Raw genomic sequence first — 23466 nt, 5'->3', positions numbered from 1 at the left:
GAGCCTGTAATCCCAGCTACTCAGGAGGCTGAGGCAGGAGAATTGCTTGAACCTGGGAGGCGGAGGTTGCAATGAGCCGAGATTGCACCACTGCACCCTAGCCTGGGCGACAGAATAAGACTCCATCTCAAAAAAAAAAAAAAAAAAAAAAAAAAAAAAAATCTTCTCCCCTTTTTAAAACCCCAGTTTCAGATATTACAAGGTTCTAGCATGTTTTGTCACACTGTCTGTTGTGTGAAAGAAAATAAGAATACACATTTCCAAATGAGATTTCCCTAAAGAACTGTCTGCCTCTCTTTTTTAAAAAAGGAATCCTAGTAGGAGTACATTTCTCTTACTTTTGGATAATAAATACCACATGAGGCACTCTTTCTCTTCCTTGGATGCTTCTTCAGATTTTGATGGAGAAGAAACATGAACTGGGTTTGCTCTCTGCATTCCTTTGTCTGATTTCCCAAACGTTCTTGGTTGCACTTCCCAGAAAGATGGAATGTCTGGGACTACCCAGGGGAAAGTGTTAGGTGCAGCTGCTCTCCCCTCCAGTGCTGGCCATCGCTCAGTTCCCCTGAAGGGAATATTCCTACATGGCTTCTCCAGTGGTGTAACACAGCTCTTCTGCCAGCAGCCTCGGCCAGGGGCCAAAGGACCAGAAAGACAAGACAGGGAGGAGGTAGAGTCTCCTTAGCCATCCCAGAGGTATCTTCCTGCCCCGAGGACGTGAAGCAAACTTAGTGCATACCATAGTGTTTTAGACAAAAAGTAAGAGTGGCTTGTGAGAGCTAATCTTTAATAAAGAGCATGTTGTTCTGAAAAAAATGTGATACTAATAGTTTGTGCCAAAGTTTTAAGTTCTAGTGAAATAAAGTTAATGGCCATGTATTTGTGACCTCAAGCAATAGGTGGGCTATTTCCGTTTGAGTCTGGGAGAGTGCTAGCATTTTTCTTAGAGGCTGAGTCAACTTTCCAGTCTTGATCATGAATTGAGGCATTTCTTGGCTTCCCTGGCATTACCATTTAGCTTGTCCAGAGTACTGGGAAAATGGCGCATTACCAAACTCTTTCCTTGATGAGGGAAAACAAAAGTTGGTCACTGAATTGGAGGGATGATTTTCATTGCTCTCCCTTCATCCCTTCCTGCCATTTCTGCCTCTCTCACAGGTAAATATGTTCATGCTCACATTTAGGGTGGATGCCCTGGGACGCAGGCAGACATGGAGCAACATACTCGTGTCTGGCAGGGTTAAGCCTTACAAATCCCAGCACGTGTCCTTACAACTCATCTCGTCCCCATGACAACTGGGTGAGGAAGGGATTTGGGCTTATAGTTTCTTCAATATCTAAATAATGATTGGCTCTACCTCATCCTTTGGACACAAAATTTTATTTTATTTTTTGGAGCAGGGTCTTACTCTCTTGCCCAGGCTGGTGTACAGTGGCACAGTCATGGCTCACTGCAGCCTTGACTTTCCAGACTCAAGCAATCCTCCTGCCTCAAGCTCCCTAGTAGCTGGGACTACAGGCAAGGACTACAATGCCCTTTAATTAAAAAAAAATTTTTTTTGTGGAGATGGGGTCTCACTATGTTGCCCAGGTTGGTCTCCAACTCCTGGGCTCAAGGGATACTCCCACCTTGGCCTCCCAAAGTGTTGTGATTACACATGTGAGCCACCACCCCTGGCCTGGACACAAATTTTGAAACACAATAATAACTCTAGCACTATCTTCCCCTCACTCTAGTGGGTTTCTATGGATGGGTCGGGGGTGGTCGTTTTCCAGATCAACTTCTGTGTGCCCTAGAGAAAATAAGCTGTCATGCTTACAAAGTTATTAGGCATACCAAACATATCAATATATGTAATGAAGAAGGAGGCAATAAGTCCTTGAGTATTTAGGAAATATTTTATCCTACACATTAATCATTAAACAAATAAACAAAGCTCCCACATGAAGTAGAATGTGAGTTTCTGAGGCCAACCTGAAGTTTAGTGCTATTTTAGGGTAGGCAGGTCATGGGCTTCATTTGCTTCTGAGATTTTTCCATTAAAGAAATGTCTGTTCCTCTGAGGAAACCTGCAGCCATGGGTACCTCTGCAAGGTACAACTAAATGGAATACTGTAAAAAGCATAGTCCTCTGTGAAAAAATAATTATGAGGCAATCTCGAATTTTGAACACTGCGTATTAGTGATAATAAGAATTACTGTTAATTTTTTAGGTTATATAAATGTATTGCAGTTGTTTCAAAAAAGTGCTTATCAGCTGGGTGCAGTGGCTTACGCCTGTAATCTCTGTACTTTGGGAGGCAGAGGCAGGTGGATCACTTGAGCCCAGGGAGTTCAACACCAGCCTGGATAACATGGTGAAACCCCCATCCCTACAAAAAATACAAAAAACTAGCTGAGCGTGGTGGTGCCTGTCTGTCGTCCCAACTTCTCAGGAGGCTGAGGTGGGAGGATTGCCTGAGCTTGGGAGGTGGAGGCTCCAGTGAGACCGCACTACTGCTCTCTAGCCTGGGTGACACAGCCAGATCCTGTCTCAAAAAAAAAAAAAAAAAAAAAAAAGTCTTTATCATAATATACCTTAAAATATGTTAAAACTATGAACATATCTCTATATAAGTCTATATATTTAATGTATAATATAATTATACCACATGATTATAATTGACATTGTCATTTAACATATTTTACATTATATTATAAATATATTTATTATGTGTTTAATATATGTACATTTAATGAGTGAAATACTGTGATATCCAAGTTTACTTCAGAGCTATCCTGGTGTATGTGTGTGTGAGGTGGGGGTGGCAGTTAGGTGGTTCTTTTTTTTTTTAATTATTTTTTATTATTATTATACTTTAAGTTCTAGGGTACATGTGCATAACGTGCAGGTTTGTTACATATGTATACTTGTGCCATGTTGCTGTGCTGCACCCATCAACTCGTCAGCACCCATCAACTCGATTAACAGTGAATAGACAGATGGTGAAGTTGGGTGACAAACAGGACAGTTCAGGATAGCATTTTCTCCATTTTCCTATGTATATTAAAATTTTTTTATAATAAAGTGTCTTTATTTTTATTTTTATTTTTGTTTGTTTTGGCTGGGCGCCGTGGCTCACACCTTTAAATCCTAGCACTTTGCGAGGCTGAGGTAGGCAGATTGCCTGAGCTCAAGAGTTCGAGACTGGCCTGGGCAGCGTGGTGAAACCCTGTCTCTACTGAAAATACAGAAAATTAGCTGGGCATGGTGGTGTGCACCTGTAATCCCAGCTACTCAGGAGGCTGAGGCACAAGAATTGTTTGAACTTGGGAGGCGGAGGTTGCGGTGAGCCGAGATTGTGCCACTGCACTCTAGCATGGTTGACAGAGTGAGACTGTCTCAAAAAAAAAAAAAAAAAAAAGTTTTTTTTTTGAGAATAGACAAAGATAATTTTAATGTGTAAATTTGAAATGATTTCTCCAAAAAATGTAGACAATAAATCTACAGTAAAAATCACTGTGATCGTGGCATAATAAATCTACAGTAAAAATTACTGTGATCGTGGCATAGTGAAAACTTCCGTGTAGATGACAACAATTCCAAAAGGCCAACAATCGACAATAAAAACAAAAAGCTTAATCTTATGGGTAAACAGGAAAATGCAAATTAAAACAAAATTCATTTGACTGGGAAACTCAATAAGGCTAACATTTCCTTTTTTTTTTTTTTTTTCTTTTTTTAGAGACAGGGTCTCACTCTGTTGCTAGGCTGGAGTGCAGTGGCACAATTATGGGTCATTGCAGCTTTCACCTCCTGGTCTCAGGGGATCTTGCCACCTCAGACTCCTGAGTAGCTGGAATTACAAGCACATGCCACCATATCCGGCTAATTTTTGAACTTTTCGTAGACCCAGGGTTTTGCCATGTTGCCCAGGCTGGTCTCAAACTCCCGGGCTTAAGCAATCCACCTGCCTTGGCCTCCCAAGGTGTGTAATCACCACTGCTGGGATCACAGGTATGAGCCACCAGGTCAGGCAGCATTTCCAAATTTTGATAACAATTCAGAAATTACTAAATAGCATAAGCTGCTGCTGTGTGCATAGACTGGTAGAATCATTTTGGATAAATATTTGGCAGTATACATTACATTTAAACTTAAGTCTTCTCAAGAAAATGAATTCTTATCCTTGGTATACACGCCAGAGAAACGTGTGTTTATGTATGTATACCAAAAACCATGTAGCCATGTTTATAATTGCAAAAGTCATTGGGAATGAAACAAAAAGCCTTTAATAGGCAAAATATGTTTTTCTTCAAACCATCATAATGTGCTGTATACAAAAAAACAACCTTTTTTCTCCCTATTGTACTGCTTTTACTCACAACACTTTACTGCTGACAATAGATTATGTGGATTTTATTTCCTCACACCAAACAATTCTCCAGGACCAAGTGGGTGTCTAACAATTCAGTTCAATTCAGCTCAATTCTGTCACTAACCAGAGTCAGCACTGACCTCACTGATTAAAGGCTGAATCCCACTAGACTGCCTCCCACTTCACTTGCCAACTACAAGTAGTAGGTTCCCAGGTTACCCACAACTTCTGTCTGACTTGATTACAAATCAGAGGTTCTGATGACCCCCTCCCTTGGGTTCAGGAATTTGCTAGAGCGCCTCACAGAAATCAGAAAGACAGTTTACTTAGGTGAAAGTGGTGAGAAGCAAAATGGAGTCACTACTGTTGAGAAAATCCTGATAAATAGAGCTAGGGAAGGCCTCCAAGAGGGGGTTCTCATGCTTGTTTGCTTGATAACAAAAAAGACTCTGCAAAAACCACAACCTTGCACAAAGGCTATCACAATCTTACACAAAAAAAATACTTCTGCAGGGGCTTCTGCCCAGCGACTGCTTGTCCAGCTTCAGACTGTTGTCATCCTTGTTATTGATTTTTGTAGCCAAGAATAGATATTTCAAAACAATTATATAATCTTTGTGGTTTTTTTTTTTTTGAAGACCTTTGTCTTCCTTTACCTTCCTGAATATGCACATAGTTTACTAAGGCATGAGTGTTCCCATTGCAGTGTTTTATTCCCAGTTAAGTATCTTTCCCTCTAGCGAGGATCTCTCTGTTTGTTATTTAGGTTGACAATTACTATTGTGGATTTATAACACAGGATATTGTAAATAATACAAATGAGCAGCCAGATGAAGCAGGACATTGGACAAGGTCTGGAAGGATTTCAAGCACACGAGCTTCTGTCCCCGTGAAGTTGGGGTTAGTCACCCTCCTAACATGGGAATGTGTTCATCAAACTGAAAGCTCTCCAAATCCCTTACTCTTGGAATTTTTATGGAGGCTACATCATGTAGGCATGACTGATTGTTAACTACATGTCTAGCCCTTCTCCATTCTCCAGAGAATAGGGGATGGGGCTAAAAGTTCTAGGCTTTTATTCATGGCTTGCTCTTTCTGGTGATCAGCCCCATCCAGGAGATGAACAAGAGATGCCTCAGTAAAACAAAAGACACTCATATCACCCAGGAAATTCCAAAGTGTTTAAGAACTCTGTGTCAGATATTCCTATCACTAAGGAAATTTCAAAGGTCTTAGGAGCCATATGTCAGAAGCTGCATCAAAGTTTAACTATTAGAACAAAAGATTCTCCTAGAACCCCTATTTACAAGGTTTTTAGGAGCTCTGTGTTGGGAATCAGGGACAGAGACCAATGTATATATTTCCTGTTATTTCAGTGTTTACTCCTGGTCTCTGATCACAGACCCTCACCACAAAATGATCATATCTACCAGAACATTTACATTTAGTGTAGCATTTATAGAACAGATAGAAAGTAGTACCAATACATGCCTAACATTTGGAAGCCAGTATGGAGAAAGGATAGATTTAAATAAACAATTAAATTGTCCCATAAGGCTATTTCATATGTTTTCGTATTCTTTTTTTTTTTCTTTAAGAGACAGGGTTTGCTCTGTTGCCCAGACTTTAGTACAGTAGTACAATCTTGGCTCACTGCAGCCTCAAACTCCTGAGTTCAAGCAATCCTCCTACCTCAGCCTCCAGAGTTTCTGGGACTACAGTTGTGCACCACCATGCTTGGCTCATTTTTAAAAATTTTTTTGTAGACACAGGGTCTCAGTATGTTGCCCATTCTGGGGTCTGAAGTTCTTGGCCTCAAGTGATCCTCCTGCCTCAGCCTCTCAAAGTGCATTTGGATGTTCTTATAATAATATAATTATTCTTACCCCCTCCTCATCTACACCTGTTTTTGCCTTATGATAAGATTTTATAGATTTATTTAGCACAAGAATGAGCTGATGGTTAACTAGATAAAGTTATTCGACAAATCATTTTCCCTAGGTATTTCATCCTGAGGAGGCTTTAACCCAATCTTCCAATACACTTGATCATCAATATCAGATCATGAAACTTATTTACATGAGGTAGTTTAATCTTACCAACAATGCCAGTATTACATCTTTTTGTATTGTGACGATAGTCTAATTCAATTTCAAAAAACAGCAAGAATTTCAAAGGTATTTGCTCTTCCTTCCCAACAGAATCTACTCTTGCTCACACAAGGGCAAATGTCAGCACAATTAGACAGGACAGTTATTTCTGTAAATTAATTTGGAACAAAGCCAATCACCCCATCTTATCTCACAGGCTCGTACTGAGGTTGATTTCCATTGTGTGTTATTACACAGCAGGGCCCACCTCACACCTATGGGGAGGACACAGTAATATTTACAAGACATTGTATCCTTATTAACTGTCTCATGGGATGTATTTTAATATCAACCAGTTATGGATGTGAGAACAGTCCTGTTACATCTATGTAAATTACAAGTGTCCCCAGAGAACTTCCACATGTTTGGGGAGCCATAAGACTCACACAGGTGTGCCACTGGAGCCTCAGCAGCTAGAATAGAAGGCCATTGCCTCATGCCCACTTCAGTTTTCATTTGAATTAGTCATGAGGCTATGTTGGGTCCCAGCAGAGACCCATTTCCAACATTGGGTTTTAGCAGTGTCCAGCATTGTTTATTGAGTCTGCCTTACCCACTTTGCTAAAGCCTCATTATCTTCCCAGGCTGATACCCTTTGCCTTCTTCCCAAAAGAGCATTCTTTCTCTTCTAGTTAATACATCTTTTTCCTTTGAATGCTACTCCTCGTTAAAGAGCAAACACAACTCATCTTAGTATACCTAGCTTGGCATCTATCTACCCTGTAGCCTGTTTCTGTCTTGTGGGCCAGTGTTGTTTAAGCCACCACTAAACTATCAGTTACTATTGTGCACTAACGACACCAGTGCGATTACAATACATGTTTTGCATCCAGAAAGGCTGGGTCCCTCATACTAGGTGTAGTTGAGCAATCACACACAGAAGTAATTTAGTTTGAGTGTGTCATGAGGCCTCCCAGGATTTCCTTGTCTCAGTTTGGGGCCATTCTTTAGGGGTAATTTAGATCTACCAAGTGATGCCCCCTACTTTAATTCCATCAGAAAACACATCGTTTTTCCCCTTTTTTTCTTTTCTTTTTCTTTTCTTTTTTTTGAGACGGAGTCTCGCTCTGTCATCCAGGCTGGAGTGCAGTGGCGCAATCTCAGCTCACTGCAACCTCCGCCTCCCGGGTTCAAGCAATTTTCCTGCCTCAGTCTCCCGAGTAGCTGGGATTACAGGCACCCACCACCATGCCTAGCTAATTTTTGTATTTTTAGTAGAAAAAAAGAATATGAAAACACATGAAATAGCCTTATGGAACAATTTAATCGTGTATTTAGTTTCACCATGTTGGCCAGGCTGGTCTTGAACTCCTGACCTCAGATGATCCACCTGCCTCAGCCTCCCAAAGTGCTGGGATTTCCTCATACCTATGGGGAGGACACAGTAATATTTACAAGACCTCCTATCTTATTAACTGTCTCACGGGATATATTTTAATATCAACCAGTTATGGATGTGAGAACAGTCCGTGCCCAGCCTCCCCTTATTTTCTCTAATAGGTTTCCATCCACAGAAACAAGGTTGATACATAATTGTGCATGGAACATTGTGGGATATTGGCCATGCTGCATTATATTTCAAAGCCCAGTATAATAACCAGGGCATTTCTAACCATTCGATCATCAAGATTTATAGTTACACAGTGATTACTATGTTTGGAGCTGCATATTACATGGTTTGAAGTCCTAGCAGAAAGCAGTTCTAAGAAATTTCTTCCCAAATGGTATCTTTTGTAGTAGATGCCGTATTGGCTTTCATCCACAGGCCTTAATGCAGCAGCTGTCCAAACAGGATGCCATCCATTCATCTTGGATCCGCCATACTTAAACCAAGTGACTCTGTTGAATTGACAGCTGTTCATAGGGCACTGTCTATGTGGCAATAGATTCTGGCAGCTCCTCAGGTAGTTCCAAGGTCAGTCCTGAGCTGAATCCAGCAGCTCACCAGCCACCATAGGACACTGTGGGCAAAGGGGAGACCTGGGCATGGTGGTCCCTATCCTGGTTGTAGTGCTGGTCACCCTGTGTATTGCTGAGCCTCAGAACCACCTCAGTATGACAAAGGGCAGCAAGTCTGGTGATAAAGATGATGCAGAGCTAAAACAAAGAGTTTTTCTAAAATGTTGACATATCCATCAAATATATGTTGAGGGCAGAGACAAGCAGATTCTACTACATCACTGATTTTAAAAATATATATATTAAAGAATTGAATTTTTTTCATTTGTTCAGAATGTTTCCAATGAGGAATTAATTCTTTTGTAAAGATTTCCTCTTTCTGCATGTTGAAATTGCTAATTTAGTTGGTACAGTGGCTCATGCCTGTAATCCCAGTACTCTGGGAGGACGAGGTGGGAGGATCACTTGAGCTCAGGAGTTGGAAACCAGCCTGGGCAACATAGTGAGACCCCATCTCCATGAAAACTAAAAATAAAAAATTAGCCAGGAATGTTGGTATATGCCTGCAGTTCCAGCTACTTGGTAGGCTGAGGTGGGAGGATCCCTGAAGTCTGGGAAGTCAAGGATGTAGTGAGTTGTGATCATGCTACTGCACTCTGGCCTAAGTGGCAGAGCAAGACCTTGTCTCAAAAAAGAAAAAAGAAACTTCTTATTTAATAGTACTTTTTAATGGATACACTTTAAGATTAATTCAAATATTACATTCTCTGTGAAGTGTTGCTTAATTCTTTAGGCTGAGTTATTTGCTGCCTCTAAATTTTTCTTTTCCTCTGTTGATTTTTTTTTCTCCCATTTTATAACTTTATCCAAGCACTCATTCATTCATTCAGTAAATACTGAAAATCTACTAAGTGTTCATTAAATGTGTTAGATGCATATTTATAGTTATTTGTTTTCATATCTATTTTTTCCATTAGACTATGGAATTCAAACTCCAAGGACAGGATTTGTATTATCCTCTCTTGTGTTTACATTGCCTATAGCATTGCCTAGCACGTAGTAAATGCATAATGAATGACTGTTAAATGAATGACAGATTGACAATATATTGGAAAGCTAAACAGTTAGTTTCTCAATAAAACAATCACCATTTATAGAAACTTTTTGAATCTACCAAATCTTTTGATAGCAGAAATAGCTCCATATCTATATTCATATAATGGAATCGGATGTCACAAAAATATGAATTCTGCTCTGTTCATATAGGTGGGTATGTAATAAAAAAAGGAAGGAAACTTGCAAATGTTGTACCTCTGTACCAAAGCAATAATATTAACATATATTGAGCCTTTACTATGTGCTAGAGGTATTGAAACTCTTTAAATGCATTAACTCAGTTAATCCTCATAACAACCCTTCTTATTTAAGACATTAAAAATTGAGAGGCAGAGAATTTAAATAACTTGCTGAATGTCCCACTTAGTAAGTGAAGGATCCCAGATTTGAGCCCAGGCAGTGTATCTCCTGTTTGCTTTCTTAACTACTATGCTGTAACTATAAAGTATTAGAATGATTAATTATGCTCAACTCTTTCACATGCTTATGAACTCAGCTCCAATGCCTGTCGTTAGTGTAGCACCCCAAGCATTAGTTTAGCACTAAGCCTTGGGGTGTGCTAAGCTAAGCTCTGTGATGCTTGGCTCACAAACCAAGAGGGTGCCAAACTCATCGGGTATGCTGTAGACATCTCTCTCCTGTTTATTTTGTATCCCTATTTCCAGTCCCATACATTAATATGGTCTCCTGTGCCTAAAGAAAACACTTGAAGATTTAATATAAGTTATCCTGATTTGGTTAATATAATAAGCTCTAAAGAAGTCATACCTCAAGCCTAGGGAAAAAAAAGAATTGCATTAATGAGCCTTGAGCCCGACAATGGCCTCAAGATAACTAATCCCAAATGAATAGGTAGGAGATCCAACAGTCTTTACCATGAGAACTGTGGTTAGTTTGCTAGGGCTGTCATGGCAAAATGCCACAGATTGGGTGACTTAAATAACAGAAATTTATTTCTTACAGTTCTGGAGCCTGGAAGTCCAAGATCAAGGTGGTTTTTTTCCTAAGGTCTCTCTCCTGATGACCTCAATTTTTTTTTTTTTTTTTTGAGATGGAGTCTCGCTCTGTGGCCCAGGCTGGAGTGCAGTGGCCGGATCTCAGCTCACTGCAAGCTCCGCCTCCTGGGTTCACGCCATTCTCCTGGCTCAGCCTCCCGAGTAGCTGGGACTACAGGCACCTGCCACCTCCCCTGGCTAGTTTTTTATAATTTTTTTAGTAGAGACGGGGTTTCACCGTGTTAGCCAGGATGGTCTCGATCTCCTGACCTCGTGATCCACCCGTTTCGGCCTCCCAAAGTGCTGGGATTACAGGCTTGAGTCACCGCGCCTGGCCCCCTGATGGCCTCATTTTAACTTAATTACCCCTTTGAAGACCTTATCACCAAATGCAGTCATATTCTGAGGTCTTTTTTTAAATGTAACATTAAGTATAAAACTCCAACGTACTGTATACTGAGGTACAAGAGGTTAGGGCTTCAATGTGTGAATTTTGGGGAATAGGATTCTTTCTCTAAGATGACTAATTTTTCTTTGTTCTTCACTTAGAACACCCAAGCAATAATAGACTTGTACCCCAGGATTTTCTTTTGAAAGGCAGGATGGAGCACAAACTCTGAAGTTAGACTGCTAATGGTGTAAATCCCGACTTGATCACTTACTCCATTTTTTGTTTTGTGTTCTCTGGCACTCAATTTCCCCATTTGTAAAATCTGTGTAATATCTTCAAGAAAATGAGATAATCTGTGTAAAATTAGGTGACATATCTGTGTAAAATCACTGTGGCAACGATGTAGGCGGTAAGGTTAGTTCCATTTCTCTCCGTTCAAGGAGTAGGTTAAGGTTTCTGTTAGAATCTTTGGAAGATGTCCTTTACTTGCTCCTCTAGTGGGAATTCAATATTTTCCCAAGGGAAAGAAAACGCTGAGTATACTTGAGAGTAGTTGAAATACAACTTTTAGGTATACCATGGATTACTTAGGCTTTTGTGGGTTGGACTGGGGACTAATAATTATGTATAGCCCTTTATATTGGGGAATGATACTCAGTTTGGGAATAAGAAATAAGGTGTCAGGAGCTAAAGAAGGGCACAAAAAGATGTTTGGATGGGAAATTAAGGACCCAACTATATGGTTGCTGAATAAACTAATAGAGAAAAACTATCACTAAGATGAAGCAAACATAGAGGTGTTTCAGGGGCAGCTATAGCTCAGTGGGTTTCAAAGGAAACCACATTTGGGGCCACAAGACATGTCTCAGCTTGAACCTATTGGTGGAGCTCAGGCTTATGATATATTGTTAAGATGAACTGAGCAATATTCACTTGCAGTTAGAATCCTATAGAATTTGTTAGAGTAGGACCAGGAAGAGTAAGATTGGATAGTGGTCTGCCATTTGAGGCATTTCTAATAAGCATTTCCTGTGCATAATTACTGCTCACACACTTTGCCCTTTTATCTCATCAGAGAAATAGACTGAATAAGGTATAATTTATAGTTTATCACCATATTTCTTTGGCTTTCAGATCACTTCTAGAAAACATTTCTGATTATATGTATTTGTATGTGTGCATATATATTAGAATAATTATCATAATGGTTTACAGTGGAGCTGCATGAAAAAAAATAAAGGAATAAAGTTAGGTAGAAAATGCCAACATAGGCCGGGCGCGGTGGCTCAAGCCTGTAATCCCAGCACTTTGGGAGGCCGAGACGGGCGGATCATGAGGTCAGGAGATCGAGACCATCCTGGCTAATACGGTGAAACCCCGTCTCTACTAAAAAATACAAAAAACTAGCCGGGCGAAGTGGCGGGTGCCTGTAGTCCCAGCTACTCGGGAGGCTGAGGCAGGAGAATGGCGTGAACCTGAGAGGAGGAGCTTGCAGTGAGCTGAGATCCGGCCACTGCACTCCAGCCTGGGCGACAGAGCAAGACTCCGTCTCAAAAAAAAAAAAAAAAAAAAAAAAAAAGAAAAAGAAAATGCCAACATAGTGTGTACTGGTAATTTTCCACTACTTAGGAGAAAATGTAACTTTTCTCCCAAACAATCAACTTCTTACTCTTATCACCAATGTACATAACATGATTGATATTGCATATCTGCTATGTAAACATTGCTTTAATATTTTTCATTACTTTTGTCCAAATGACCTTGAGTAAATGTAGTATCTGGCACAAGGTGCTGGAGTTGTGGCACTGTTTGAAAGCCAGTGGCTTTGTTGCACAACATGAAACCCTCAGAACTTTGGCACAGCTAGAGTTTTTTAAAATTTTTTATTGGAAATTGCATTTTTATTATCCATGAAGCTCTATTGTCTAGTAATCAGACACTAAAGGCTAAAGGAAACCAAACAATTGATATAATTTTAACTCTCTCATGGGGTAATAATTTTAAAGATGCTATACACATGAATTGTACCCAGTAGTTGGCAAAGTGTTACCATACACACACACACACACACACACACCTTTTCAGTAGAAATAAGACTTTATTTTGACAAGAAACTTACTTTCCAGAAAAGAGGGAATGTTATCTCCTCATTATCTTTCAGTGAATGTCATCATATTGACTAATGTTAACATTTGCAGATAATTTTTTAAATCTCGAAGTCACAGTTGTATTATTGTTCAATGCAGACAATCTATCCACTATCTTCCTACTAAATCAGGTATCTTTCAAGAGTGTTTAGATTTCTATGTTATACCACTTAGAGTCAAAGTAAACAATATTTTTTTCATTATAGTGAGAAATTAAGTAGAAACTGTTCTGACACAATATTTAACAATCCATTTAAAAATAACTTTTATTTAATCTCCATGTCAAAAATGAAATGAGTGTATACACATTGAATGATCCTTTCTATGCTTACAAAGTATTTTATTATAATTTTTTTCTGAATAATTTTTAAAAATAAAAACTTAATGGATTGTTAAAAGAAACCTCTCAAATGTTAATCCATAGTGCTCACAATAAAATCATTAATTCTCTTAAAAATTAAAAAAATACACTAACATTATAAACAAGGTGGATATAAATTTTCATGATTGAAAAGCTAAAGCTGAATTAACAAACACATTGGAAATAATTGACACTTATTTTTCATCATCATCATCATCATCATCATCACCACCACAGCCACAGTCACTGCAGAATTTATTTTTCTGGATTTTGTCAAATACAGTTCTTCAACAGAAGCTTTTTCCCTATAAAAATATTCTGAAATCCTCATAAAACCCAAAGTAGTTCAGTTTTCTTGCCTCATGGAGGAAAATCTGTTTATCAAAAATTTAATCAGATAAAATGAGAAAGAATTTGAATGAAAAACAATGAATAAGCTATTGTTGTAGAGCTAGGCAATGATGTGAGTGCAGAGTTCTAGTTCCTGGCTTCTAGATTTCACTTTGCCACTTGAAAGCTGTGTGATCTTAGGTAAATCATTTAACCCTCCCACCCTCATTGCTTAGGGTCTTGGTTTCCACATCTGTAAAATGGAGCCTCAATACCTTATCCTGCTTACTTCACACTTACTACACTTTAAGATCAAATGAGATCATGCAAGTGAACTGCTATTGGTATTTCCAAGTGTTATGCAAATATAGTGGTCGTTATTATTTTTTTGAGTAAAGGTGGAAAACTTGGTGGACTTGCTCAGAAAACCTGAATCCAAGTTTCTGTTCTCTCACTTACTAGCTAGGTGGACTTGAAAATATTGGTGGAGCTTTCTCTAAACTGCTAAAAAGGACATAAAAATGCCAACTGCACATATAGAATATATACAATTTTTATGAAATTCAAGGTAGTCCAGCTTCTTCCTGGATAGAGGCAAAATTGTCTGTCATAATTTTATTGAAATGAGGTTTTTCTATAAAGCAAAAAAGAATTCAAGTAAGAGGTAATAAAGCATAAGCTCTATAAACTGTAAAAACAGTAAAAAGAATGTGTTTTCAAAACTGTTAAACTCATTGCAATGCTTAAATCCACCTGCTGACAGCCTCTGAATTTTTTTTATAGGATGAACTAGTGGAACGATCAGGCTTAAAACAGCAGCTGAATAGCCCATTACCTGAGAGTCAGCAAATATCCATGGTCCTCATCAAACAGTGCCAGAGAGAAGGCCCAGTAAGAGGTTAACTGGAAGGTACCAACTAACTCCCTCGTGTTGCTACTTTAACCCTTTGTTGAAAGTCAGGCAGAATGGTCTAGAATTTTTTTGAATGAAATAATAGAATCTAGCCCATTAAGAGATGACTTAGAAAACAATGAACATGTACATGAAAATCTTGAACTTTTTTTTTTGTTAACTAGAGCAGACTTTAAGAACTCAAATAGAAATGACTTCTGTGAAATAGAATAGGCAGTTGTTAATATAACCATATAGCAGCTTCAAACTCTAATGATTAGTAAGTTCTTGCTAATATCTCTCATATAGATTTTTATATTAGTAAGTCATCGCTAATGCTGCTTTTTATATGGCACAATTCAAAAGGACTAAGTGCCAGAAATATTTAATAAGCCCCATTCATTTGCATGGCTTTAAGCAGAGTTACGAAACTTCCACTATTTTCCTGGTTGTTTAGTTTTCCTCAGAAAGTGGCTCTCATTGCTCTCCAGTTCTGTAATCTTTCTACTTGAGCTCTTTAAATTAACTTGGTGCCAGCAATCAGTCTATTTGGCTTTTGGGATGTTTTAATAAATGTTACGCAGTTTAGCAATAGAAAGCAGGCAAAGAGTCAGACGACCTTCCACCAGATAGCCTTTTATGGTTATGAAAATACTACAGCTTTCCACACTCTTGCCTATTTCTGATAAAAAATTACTAAAGTGAGGGAAGAATTGCAAAGGACCCAAAAGATTCAAAAGAAGCCCTGTCCCTGAAGGTCAGTGCAACAGAGAAGGAGAGATGTCTGGGTTGGTAGTCATGGAAAACTTCCCTACTTGCTTTTCATAATTAAGTCAATGCAGTGTGCTTGGTGCACTTGCAAGGTGTCTATGGAAGGGGCATCCATCTGAAGCTCTGAATAACTTGTTTTGACAGATTAAAAAAAAAGGTAACATGAACACAGATTGACAGTTGTAGTGGCCAGAGAATAACAAATACTTTTCATTTTTTAGTGTATTGAGCTCTCCCAAGAAGAGTGAGTAGAACAAACTATCAATGCCCAATGCCAGATAGCATTGATACATACGTCTGACTAGAAAAGACATTTCCCAATCAGTTACCGGTTGAGAAAATTTTGTTCAGTAATTAATGTTGCACAACAACCATTGCCCCATCTTATGATAATAGCACTTTAACTTTGAGGGAACTTTTTTCTATCACCTGAGTCAGTTCGTGTGGATTGAGTGGAATGATGCTTCTTTGGAATGTGGAGGTATATTTAACTGAATCCTAGTGAATCAGGGCTTTTTATTCCCCTGGCTAAGGAATTTGTATTCCCCTGGCTAAGAAATGTGTGTACAAAGTAAGCCAAACTAATGAGACCAATTCCAGGATATTCTCTAGAACCACTGGAAAAGAGAAGCTCTTTTTGCTGGAGTTGCTAAGCTGGTAGAATGTAAACCAAGCACTTCTGGAATTCATCATGTAGAGAGAAACTGTGTAGGAAAACAAAGCAAGAGATAGAAAAAGTAACTTGAGTCCCGAGCACCTGGATTCAGAACTGCCTGAAGTGTAATTAATCTGGATTTTGCAATTATATGGGAGAATAAATTCTCTTCCATTTTTTCTTGTCAGTTTTTAAGACAGCTCTAGTGTATGATTTACATTTAAGAGACAGTCCAACTGATTTTCAAAGTGATGTATAATTTTATATTCCCACTAGCCTTGTATGAGAGTTTCAATTGTTCCACATCCTTGTCAACACTTAGTATTGTCTGTCTACTTAATTTTAGTCAATTGAATAGGTGTACGGTGATGCCTCTTTGTGGTTTGAATTTTCATTTCTCTAATGACTATGGATGTCTTTTCATGTGCTTATTGGTCATCTGTATATCTTTGTGGGTGAGAAGTGTGTTCAAATATTTTGTTCATTTCTTTATTGGGTTGCTTTCTTATTATTGAGTTTTGAGAGTTTTTTTTTTTAATATTCTAGATTCAAGTTCTTTAATAGAAATATACCTTGCCAATATTTTCTTCTAGCCTGTGAATTGTTATTTATTCTTTTAACAGTATCTTTTAAAAAGTAGAAGATTTTAATTTTGATGAAGTTCATCAATTTTTTCCTTAATAAATTGTGCTTTTTGTGTCATAGCTAAACCTTTGCCTAATCCAAGGTCACAAAGATTTTTATTATATATTTTTATAAAAGTTTCATAGTTTCAGATTTCATATTTAGGTAAATTATCCACTTTGAGTTAATTTCATATATATTGCAAGTGAAATTCATATTTTTGCATATGAATATCCAATTCTAGCACTATTTATTAAAAAGACTATCTTTTCTATATTAAATTATCTTTGCACTTCCGATTGTCAAAAACCAGTTGTCAATATAAGGGTGGATCTATTTCTGAATTTCCTACTCTGTTCTTTTGATATACTTGTTTATCTTTATACTAACACATTAGCAGCTTCATATTGTAGGTTTTGTTTGTTTGTTTGTTTATTTATTTATTTATTTATTTATTTTTTGAGATGGAGTCTCGCTCTGTTGCCAGGCTGGAGTGCAGTGGCGCAATCTTGACTCACTGCAACCTCTGCCTACCAGGTACAAGCGATTCTCCTGTCTCAGCCTCCCGAGTAGCTAGGACTACAGGCACATGCCACCAGGCCTAGCTAGTTTTTATATTTTTAGTAGAGACGGGGTTTCACCATGTTGGCCAGGATGGTCTCAATTTCTTGACCTCATGATCTGTCCTCCTCGGCCTCCCAAAGTGCTGGGATTACAGGCCTGAGCCACTGTGCCCAGCCCATATTGTAGTTTTTAAATAAATCTTGAAATTTGATAGTATTAGCCATCCAACTGTATTCTTCTTTTTCAAATTTGTTTTGACTATAAAATGTCTTTTTAATTTTCATGTAAGTTTTATAATCAGTATGTCAATTTCTCCAAAAAAAGCCTTCTGAAATCTTGAGAAGATTTATGTGTAACCTATTGATGAATTTGGAGAAATGAACATCTTAATACTGAGTCTGACTCATGAAGAGGATGTATCTCTTCATTTCTTTAGGTCATTACTTTCTTTTATCAGTTTTTTAGAATTTTCAGTGTATGGGTCTTACAAATTGTTGAATCAGATTTATGCCTAAGTACTTTGTATTTTTTTATGCTATTTCAAATAATACTGTTTAAAGTTTAAATTTCTGGCCAGGTGCGGTGGCTCATGCTTGTAATCCCAGCACTTTGGGAGCCTGAGGTGGGCAGATTGCTTGAGGTCAGCAGTTCAAGACTAGCCTGGCTGATATGGCGAAACACCATTTCTACTAAAAATACAAAAATTAGCTGGGTGTGGTGGCACACACTTATAATCCTAGCTACTCTGGAGGCTGAGCAGGAGAATCACTTGAAACCGAAAGGCAGAGGTTGCAGTGAGCCGAGATTGCACCACTGTACTCCAGCGTGTGAGACAGAGCGAGATTCCATCTCAAAAAAAAAAATAATAATTAATTTAAAAAAAGTTTAAATTTCTAATTGTTTAAGCAACTATATAAACATATAGTTGATCTGTATTTATTGATCTTGTATCATGCAACTGTGCTAAATTAATTAGTTTCAACACCTTTTTGTATATTTCATTTTTTCATAATCAAATCACTTGTGAATAAAGATAGTTTCCCTTCATTTCCAACTCCCTCCCTCCCTTCCTTCCTTCCCTCCCTCCTTCCTTCCTTCCTTCCTTCCTCCCTCCCTCCCTCCTTCCCTCCCTCCCTCCTTTCCCTTCTCTTCCCTTCCTTTCCCTTCTCTTCCCTTCCCTCCCTTTCCCCCCTTTCCCTCTTTCTCTTTCTTTTCTTTTCTTCTTTTTCTTTTCTCCTTCCTTCCTTCCTTCCTTCCTTCCTTCCTTCCTTCCTTCCTTCCTTCCTTCCTTCCTTCCTTCCTTCCCTCTCTCTCTTCTTTCTCTCTCTTTCTTTCTTTCTTTCTTTCTTTCTTTCTTTCTTTCTTTCTTTCTTTCTTTCTTTCTTTCTTTCTTTCTCTCTCTCTCTCTCTCTCTTTCTCTTTCTTTCTTTCCTTTTGGCACTGGCCAGAGCCCTCAGAAAATATTGAATAAAACTGATGAGAATAAAAATCTTTGTTTGTTTCTCATCTTAGGTTGAAAATATGCATTTTTAACTCAATAATGTTATCTATATTTTTGGTAGATGGTTTTTGTCATGCTGAGGAAGTTATCTTCTATTCCTAGTTTGCTGAGATTTTCTTAAAAATCAAATGGATATTGATATTGTCACTTTTTTTCCTGCATCTGTTGAGGCAATCATATGCCATTTTTTTGTAGTTGTTGTTAATGTAGTGAATTATATTTGTTTGTATTTGAATGTTAAAAATAAATTTGCATGTCTAGGATAAACATTACTTAAGCATGATATATTATCCTCTTAATATACTATGGTAGGCTGAATAGTAGAACTCCCAAATAACAAAGTCCAAAATCCCAGAACCTATCTATGTTACTTACATGGCAAAAGGGACTTTGTAGATGTGCACAGATTAAGGATACTGGGATGGGGAGATTATTCTGGATTGTCTGTGTGGGCCATACAGTTACTCTTCAGTGTTTTCATAACAGGAAGGCAGAGAAGATATTCTACAGAGAAAAGGTGATGTGATACTGGAAGCAGAGATAAGAGAGTTATGTTTTGAAGATGGAGGAAGGGACCACAAGTCAAGGAATATAGGTAGCCTCTAGAAACTGAAAAAAGCATAAATAAATAAATAAATAAATAAATAAATATAAATAAATAAAAATGGAGTTTCCCCTTGAGCCTCCAGAAGGAATCAGCACTGCTGACACTTTGACTTTAATTCAGTTAAACCGATTTCAGACTTCTGACCTCCAAAAGTGTAAGAGAATACATTGGTATTGTTTCAAGTCCCTAAGTTTGTGGTGATTTATTATAATAGCAATAGGAAACTCATACATATTTTGGGCATGTAGAAGTGAGATACGACTGTAACAAATCACCGAAAATGTAGATGTGGCATTGGAGTTGGATAATGGGTAGAGTCTGGAAGAATTCTAAGGCACATAATAGAAAAAGCCTACATTGCTTTGAACAGACTGTAAGTGGAAATGTAAATGTTAAAGACTCTTGGTGAGAGCTCATAAGGAAATAAGGAACATGTTTTGGAAACTGGATAAATATCTTTATTATATAATGACAGAAAGCTTAGCTGAATTATGTCTTGATGTTATGTGTAAAAATCTTGTAAATGATTAACATGGATATTTAGCTGAGGAAATTTCAAAGCAAAGTATTAAGATATTGTGTGTTTTCTTTTCTTTTTGCTGCTTATAGTCAAATGGGAGAGGAAAGAGATAAATTGAGGAGAGAATTATTAAGGCAAAAAGCAGCTAAGACTTGATAATTTGAAAAATTTTCAGTCTATCCAGATTGCAAAAGATGCCAAAATGAAAAGATTCACTGTCAGAAAAGAGTGCTCTTGAGAGCAATCCAAGAGAGTAAGTGGACAACTTTTTGCAAGTGCTTCAGAAGTATTGCAAGATTAAAGTATTCAGTCACACAGAAGTCTCTTTGAAAAGATGAGTCAAGTGACATATGGGTTCTAATACATACATAGGAGAACCACAAAGTTTTTGAGAATGATATATCAGCAGAAACTCTGTAAGCTTTTACTGAAAGGGACAGAGGGAAGAGGAAATAAAAGAAGGCTGTTGTAGTTCCAAAATTTTACAGGTAGGAAACAGGCTGATAAAGTTATTCAGCTGCAATCACATACTATCATTTATGAAGAAAAAGAAGGATTCAGAGGATGGAAGCTTGAGACACAAAAAGATAGCCTTGAAGTCTAATAGAGTTTGCTCAGTTGGATTTCAAATTTGCTTGGGATTGTGGACCCCTTTATTTCTTCTGTTTTTTTTTTTTTTCCTCCCAATTAGAATAGAAATGCCAGTAACTATTATCCCATACCTGTTTCAACTATTTTGACTTTAGCACAGTGAAACAGATCTCAGAATTCTGATCTCCAGGAATATAAGATAAATTTGGGTTTTTTTAAGTCTATAAATTTTTGGTAACTTGTTGCAAAAGCAATAGAAAGTTTATACAAATCTTGTTGTATTCGATCTTATACTTTGTTTTGCAGTGTTATGGGTACACAGATGGAGGGGGATTATGCTTTAGCACGGAGCATATCTAAAGACTGATTTATACCTAATTTATATAACTTAGATGATGAGATTTGGGATATCTGAGCTGATAATATTATTTACTTATTTGTTTTCTATTGATATATAATGTTTGTACATATGTAAGCAATACATGTGATATTTTGATGCATGCATGGAATGTGTAGTCATAAAATCATGGTATTTAGGGTATCTATTACTTTGAATATGTATCATTTTGTTTGTGTTGGGAATATTTCAAATGTTTTCCATTTATTTTGAAATATATAATGTACTGTTGTGTATCATATATTGTATAGTTACCCTACTATGCTATTGAACACTAGAACTTATTCTTTCTATCTAACTGTACATCTATATCTGCTAACCAACCTTTCTTCATGCCCTCCCATCCCATACCATTCTCAACCTCTGGTAACTCTCATTCTTTCTCTACCTCCTTGAATTGATAATATTTAGATGAGACTTTGGTCTTGAACTGATGTTGTAATAGGTTGAGACACTTGGGGAGGTTGGGATGCATTAAATGCATTTTGCATGTAGGGTGGATGTGAATCTTTGGCAGCCAGAGGGCAGACTGATAGGTTGAAAAATGGTCTGCCAAAATATCTACTTCTTTATCTCCAGAAACTGCAAACATTGTATGGCAAAAAGTATTTTGCAAAAGTGATTATGCTAAGAATCTTGAGATGACAGTAGGGAAGATATCCAGATAAACAACAAAAGTAACCACAAGTGCCTTTATAAGAAAAGAGCAGAAGGAGATTTGATTACACGGAGAAGAGGGTGATGTGATTATGGAAGCAGAGTCTTGGAATGATGCACTTTGAAGATGGAGGAAGATGCCACAAGTTAAAGAATACTGGCAGCCACTAGAAGCAAAAAAGACAGGTGAATGGATTCTCCCCTCAGAACCTTCAAGAAAAATTAACTCTGCGAATATTTTGAATTTAGCACAGTGAAAGAGATCTCAGAATTCTTACCTCCAGAAATATAAGACAAATTTGTGTTTTTTAAGTCTATAATATTTTGGTAATTTGTTGCAAAAGCAATAGAAAGTTTGTACAAATATTATTGTATTCGATCTTCTAAAATTTTGATTGGAATTTGTGCTTCTGTGTTCATTAAAGATATTAGTCTATAGTTTTTTTTTCTTAAATGTTTATTTATTTATTTATTTTTAAAATTATAACAATGGGCCGGGCATGGTGGCTCACGTGGGTAATCCCAGCACTTTGGGAGGCTGAGGCGGGCAGATCACAAGGTTAGGAGATCGAGACTATCCTAGCTAACATAGTGAAACCCCGTCTCTACTAAAAATACAAAAAATTAGCCAGGCGTGGTGGCGGGCGCCTATAGTCCCAGCTACTTGGGAGGCTGAGGCAGGAGAAGGGCATGAACCCAGGAGGCGAAGCTTGCAGTGAGCCAAGATTGTGCCACGGCACTCAGCCTGGGTGACAGAGTGAGACTTCGTCTCAAAAGAAAAAAAAAAAGAAAAAATTATAACAATGTATTATTCCTTCAGTTTCAAGGGTATAATGCCAGAGATTTTTTCCACTTTAATAATTTTATTTTATTGTGGCAAGAACACTTAACATAACATATACTCTTTTAACAAATTTCAAAGTGTACAATGCAGTAGTTTCAACTATAGAAGAATACCTTGGCGATCCTGCTGGTTTTGATTCTACACTATATCAAAAACATTAATATCACAATAAAATATCCTACTGATTTTTTTAAAAAAAACTATAGACTAATATCTTTAATAAAAGTATGCAAATAAAAGTATGTTTACATTATACTGTAGTCTATTGTGTGCAGTAGTATTATGCCTAAAAATGTACATACCTTAACTTAAAAATACTTTATTGCTAAAAAATGTTAAATATCATCTGAGCTGCAGTAAGGTGTAACCTTTGTGCTTGTGGCGGGTCTTGCCTCAATGTTGATGACTGCTGACTGATCAGGGTGGTGGTGTTGAAGGTTGGGGTGACTGTGGTAATTTCTTAAAATAAGACAACAGTGAGGTCTGCCACATCGATTCACTCTTCCTTTCATGGAAGAATTCTCTGAAGCAATGCTGTTTGATAGTGTTTTATTCACAGTAGAACTTCTTTCAAAACTGGAGATAGTCCTCTCAAATCCTGATACTGCTTTATCAGCTAAGTTTATGAAATAGTCTAAATCCTTTGTTGTTATTTCAACAATGTGCACAGTATGTTCATCGGGAGTGGATTCCATCTCAAAAAACCTATTTCTAGGTCAGGCACAGTGTAATCCCAGTGCTTTGAGTAGCTGAGGTGGGAGAACTGCTTGAGGCCAGGAGTTCGAGATTAGCATAGGCAACATAGTGAGACCCCTGTCTCTACTGAAAAGAAGAACAAGAAAAAGGAGAAGAAGAAGAAAGAAGGAGAAGGAGAAGAAGAAGGAGAAATCACTTTCTTTGAAGATTGCAGCAATTCTATCAAGCCTTCAGGCTGCACTTCTAATTCTAGTTCTCTTGCTATTTCCACCACATTTGCAGTTCCTTCCTCCACTAAAGTCATGAGCCTCTCAAAGTCATCCATGAAGACTGGAATAAATTTATTTCAAACTTCTGTTAATGCTGATATTTGGACCTCCTCCCATGAATCACCAATGT

At 37.7% G+C, this 23466-nt stretch overlaps 1 long non-coding RNA gene across 1 annotated transcript in view; it reads left to right on the top strand.

Moving 5' to 3' along the window:
- LOC105481693 (uncharacterized) overlaps positions 1–23466 on the top strand; it is a 722106-nt gene that overhangs the window by 16065 nt on the left and 682575 nt on the right. Inside the window, exon 5 of the long non-coding RNA XR_011614711.1 lies at positions 14532–14658. This is a non-coding gene — a long non-coding RNA (uncharacterized lncRNA). The remainder of the gene's footprint in view (positions 1–14531; positions 14659–23466) is intronic.

The sequence above is a fragment of the Macaca nemestrina genome, chromosome 16 (genome assembly GCF_043159975.1).
Source record: "Macaca nemestrina isolate mMacNem1 chromosome 16, mMacNem.hap1, whole genome shotgun sequence".
Classification (NCBI taxonomy): Eukaryota; Metazoa; Chordata; class Mammalia; order Primates; family Cercopithecidae; genus Macaca; species Macaca nemestrina.
The sequence above is the reverse complement of the archived record's forward strand: the minus strand, read 5'-3'. Positions and strand labels throughout refer to the sequence as shown.